The sequence below is a fragment of the Triticum aestivum genome, chromosome 2B, assembly GCF_018294505.1.
Source record: "Triticum aestivum cultivar Chinese Spring chromosome 2B, IWGSC CS RefSeq v2.1, whole genome shotgun sequence".
In the NCBI taxonomy this organism is placed as follows: domain Eukaryota; kingdom Viridiplantae; phylum Streptophyta; class Magnoliopsida; order Poales; family Poaceae; genus Triticum; species Triticum aestivum.
In genome coordinates this window covers 699,267,410-699,272,441 of record NC_057798.1, presented here as the reverse complement: position 1 = coordinate 699,272,441, position 5,032 = coordinate 699,267,410, and positions in this window count along the sequence as shown.

Sequence of the window (5,032 nt, the reverse complement as noted above, 5' to 3'; positions counted from 1 at the left end):
ACGAGGATGACGGGGCGGCGGGGCGGCGGCGTCGGGAGAGGAGAGGGCGGCGTCGCGGCGTCGGGGCGTCGGGGCAGAGATGAGGACGACGGGGCGGCATCGAGGCGGCGGGGAAGCGGCGTCGGGAGAGGAGAGGGGAAGGGGATCGAGGGCGAGGGCGAGGGAGAGAGGGGATAGGTTTGGGCCGCCGGGGAGGAAATATGGATGGGGGCGGCACAATACTAATAGCGCACCACCCCTCGATGCGCCATAAGTACATCCATACTAATGGCGCACCTCACCCTGGTGCGCCATTAGTATTTTTTATTGATTTCTGCTCGAGCCAACAGGTTATCTTCCACCTGACCTGATCCACACCAAGTTCCCTCTACTAGCTCGACTGGTCAGCAGCCAGTTCTCACACCAGGAGGTCCTGGGTTTGATTCCCAGCCTCCACAATTTTTTTTTTGCATTTAAAATGTTGTTTGATACTTATTTGTGTTTAAATATGTTCAAACTTGTTTAAATCACAACAGTAATATATTTTTTATAAGACAGTAATAATTTTTTTTAAAATATCATCAAATAGTAATGTCGGTGGAGCGGCGGAGGGTGCGCGGGGTGCGGGGGGTTGGCGGCGGCGGTTGAGTAGGGGAGGGGTGCGGGGGGTCGGCCGCGGCGGTTGAGTAGGGGAAAGGGTGCGGGCGGTCGGCGGTGGCGGCCGGTGGACCGGGGGGTGCTCGGCGGCGAGGGGGACCAGATCTGGCGAGGTGGGATAGCGATCGAGATGGAGGGGGATCGAGATCGAGTGTCCATGAAATTTAAAAATATTCATGATAGTTCAAAAAGTGACCATGAAATACAATCGAGAAATGAAGGCTACGATTTAAATACAATCGATCTTAGCTAGCTATCTGTTCACAATCTTCTTGCCCTTCTTTTTTGCAAATGGAGTTCTTCTGTGGAACGGACGTCCTTTAGGTAGGGTGGTCCTGCTTCTTCTTGTGGTGTATGCTGCTACTTCATCATCGTCGTCATGTTCGATCCTCGGGTCGCCGTACTTGTCGAAGTCTTGCTCATTGGCTACTCCATCCATTCCGATGATCTTCCTTTTGCCTCTCCTCACGACAACATGACTGGGCTTTGACAGGTCGGTAATGAAGAAGCATTGGTCCACTTGGGAAGCCAGTACCCATGGCTCATTTTTCGCGGTGAAGTTTGCGCCTGCGGTCTTGGATTTGGCTTCGGGTATAACCATGGTGGTGAAATACCGGTCTTCTTTTAGGACGCTCTTCGCCCATCTGACACGGAACATTGGGACCTTCTCTCCAGCGTAGCTCAGCTCCCAGATCTCCTCGATCCTTCCGTAGTATCTGTCCTTGTCATTACCGGTGTAGGATTCCATCGTTACCCCGGAGTTCTGATAACCATCGCTCTTCATGTCCTTGGCCTCGGTGTAGAATGTGTAGCCGTTGATATCGTACGCCTCATAGGTCATCAGGTTGTGCTCGGCGCCCTGTGACAAGGCGAATATGAGTTGTTCTTCCACGGAAGAATCCTCATGTAAAGGGTACGACAGAAGCTTCTGCTTGAACCAACGCGTGAAACATGAGTTGTGCTCTTTGATTATATCTCCGTCCGTCCTCTGTTGGCCCCGGTCATTGTCGTCTTCTTAATAAAGGTTTTGTGCTCTACCACCCAAGGATCGACCACGTCTATGTGTTGTAGCACGACTAGGTTTGCTCTTTCAAAGTCGGTGAGTCGACCCTCTAAGTCGACATGCATTTCGCGGCGACCCTCACAGTGATCCCATCCAGCGAGCCTAACGAGGTGCCTATTGACGAGCAGACCAACGGGGTTCTCGATGCCTAGATAATTCGTGCAGTAGGAGATGCACTCTTCGGTCAGAAAGCCCCTGGCTATACTTCCCTCTGGACGTGACATGTTGCGAACGTATCCTTTGATGACACCATTCAACCTTTCGAACGGCATCATGCTGTGCAGGAACGTCGGCCCGAGTTGGATGATATCCTCCACTATAAGGACCAGCAGATGCACCATAACGTCGAAGAATGCGGGCGGGAAGTACATCTCAAGCTCGCATAGTATCACCACGATCTCTTCTTGTAGCCTTCTAAGTTGCCTCAAGCCAATCGACTTCCGAGAGATGACGTCGAAAAAGTTGCATAGGCCAAATAGCATTTCACGGACGTGCGCGTCCATGATCCCACGGATTGCAACTGGAAGTATCTGCGTCATCAGCACGTGACAGTCGTGAGACTTCATCCCACTGAACTTCTGCTTCGCTGGGTCTAGGTATCTGCTTATCTTCCCCGCGTAACCGTAAGGAAGTTTTACTCCTAGGAGGCAGGTGAAAAACTGCTCGATCTGCTCCTGACTTGGAGTGAAGCACGCGGGAGGGTAGTCATTTCCGGTCTTCTTGGCCTTTTTGCCTTTGCGACGACTTTCTGTGTCCTGCTTCGCCTCATCATCATCATCATCATCATCATTAGCGTGAAGCTCCTGCCTGATGCCCATTGATTTCAAGTCTGCCCTTGCTTTTGGCCCATCTTTGGTCCTCTCTGGCATGTTGAGCAGGGTACCAAGCAGACTCTCGCACACGTTCTTCGTGATATGCATGACATCAAGGCTGTGAGGCACACGGTGGATCTTCCAGTACGGCAAGTCCCAGAAAACAGACCTCGTTTTCCATACCTTCAGCAGCGGCTCTGGCATCTTTCACTTCTTTCCCGGCTCTGGCGCCTTTTGCTTCTTTCCCGGCAGTGGGCAGTCTTTCCAATTTTTCAACAGCTTGTCTATTTCCTCGCCGCTCCTCGTACACGGGCGTTTTCGGGGTTCGGTTTCACCATCGAACAGATCCTTGCGTTTCCTCCACGGGTCATCATCGCGAAGCCACCTTCGATGTCCCATGAACACGGTTTTCGAAGACCCACGATCTCTATCTAGCTGGCGATACGTTGTGTCATCCATGCACCTTACGCATCCAGAAAATCCGTGGACTACCTGCCCCGCGAGATATCCGTAACCGAGATAGTCGTGCACCGTCGTGAGCAGTGCGGATCTCATAGGGAAATATTCTTTCTCTGCGGCGTCCCACGTATTGGCTGGCGTTTTCCACAGCGTGTCAAGCTCCTCTTTCAGCAGCCCCAGATACAGATTGATGTCGTTCCCTGGTTGTTTCGATCCTTCAATTAGCATATGAAGGAAATATGCCCTAGAGGCAATAATAAAGTTATTATTTATTTCCTTATATCATGATAAATGTTTATTATTCATGCTAGAATTGTACTATCCGGAAACATAATACATGTGTGAATACATAGACAAACATAGTGTCACTAGTATGCCTCTACTTGACTAGCTCGTTTATCAAAGATGGTTATGTTTCCTAGCCATGGACAAAAGAGTTGTCATTTGATTAATGGGATCACATCATTAGGAGAATGATGTGATTGACATGACCCATTCCGTTAGCCTAGCACTTGATCGTTTAAGTATACTGCTATTGCTTTCTCCATGACTTATACAAAGTTCCTGCAACTATGAGATTGTGCAACTCCCGTTTACCGGAAGAACACTTTGTGTGCTACCAAACGTGACAACGTAACTGGGTGATTATAAAGGTGCTCTACAGGTGTTTCCGAAGGTACATGTTGGGTTGGCATAATTCGAGATTAGGTTTTGTCACTCCGATTGTCGGAGAGGTATCTCTGGGCCCTCTCGGTAATACTCATCACCTAAGCCTTGCAAGCATGTAACTAATGAGTTAGTTATAAGATGATGTATTACGGAACGAGTAAAGAGACTTGCCGGTAACGAGATTGAACTAGGTATTGGATACCGACGATCAAATCTCGGGCAAGTAAGATACCAATGACAAAGAGAACAACATATGTTGTTATGCGGTTTGACCGATAAACAAGTTAGAATATATAGGAACCAATATGGGCATCCAGGTCCCGCTATTGGTTATTGACCGAGAATGGTTCTAGCTCATGTCTACATAGTTCTCGAACCCATAGGGTCCGCACGCTTAACGTTACGATGACAGTTTTATTATGAGTTTATAAGTTTTGATGTACCGAAGTTTGTTCGGAGTCCCGTATGTGATCACGGACATGATGAGGAGTCTCGAAATGGTCGAGACATAAAGATTGATACATTGGACGACTATATTCGGACACCGGAAGTGTTCCGGAAGTTTTCAGAGAAAACCGGAGTACCAGAGGGTTACCGGAACCCCCCCGGGAAGTAATGGGCCTTGATGGGCCCTATTGGAGAAAGAGAGGGGCCGGCCAGGGCAAGTGGCGCGCCCCCTCCCCTTGAGTCCGAATTGGACAAGGACGGGGGGGGGGGGGGCGGCGCCCCCCTTGCCTTCCCCCTCTCCCACTCCTTCCTTCCCCCTGCTTCTTGGATTAGGAAAGGGAGGGGGGAAACCTACTTGGAGTAGGTTTCCCCCTCCTAGGGCGCGCCTCCCCTTAGGCCGGCCCCCTCCTCCTCTCCTCCTTTATATACAGGGGCGGGGGGCACCCCATAGACACACAAGTTGATCTATGGATCGTTCCTTAGCCGTGTGCGGTGCCCCCCTCCAGCATATTCCACCTCGGTCATATTGTCGTAGAGTTTAGGCGAAGCCCTGTGCTGGTAGAACATCATCATCGTCACCACGCCGTTGTGCTGACGGAACTCATCTCTGGAGCTCGGCTGGATCGGAGGCCGGAGATCGTCATCGAGTTGAACGTGTGCTGAACTCGGAGGCTCCGTACCTCTGATGCTTGGATCGGTCGGATTGTGAAGACGTACGACTAAATCAACCGCGTTGTGCTAACGCTTCCGCTTACGGTCTACGAGGGTACGTGGACGAACACTCTCCCCTCTCGTTGCTATATCATCACCATGATCTTGCGTGTGCATAGGAAATTTTTTGAAATTACTACGTTCCCCAACAGTGGTATCAGAGCCTAGGTTTTATGCGTTGATGTTATATGCACGAGTAGAACACAAGTGAGTTGTGGGCGATACAAGTCATACT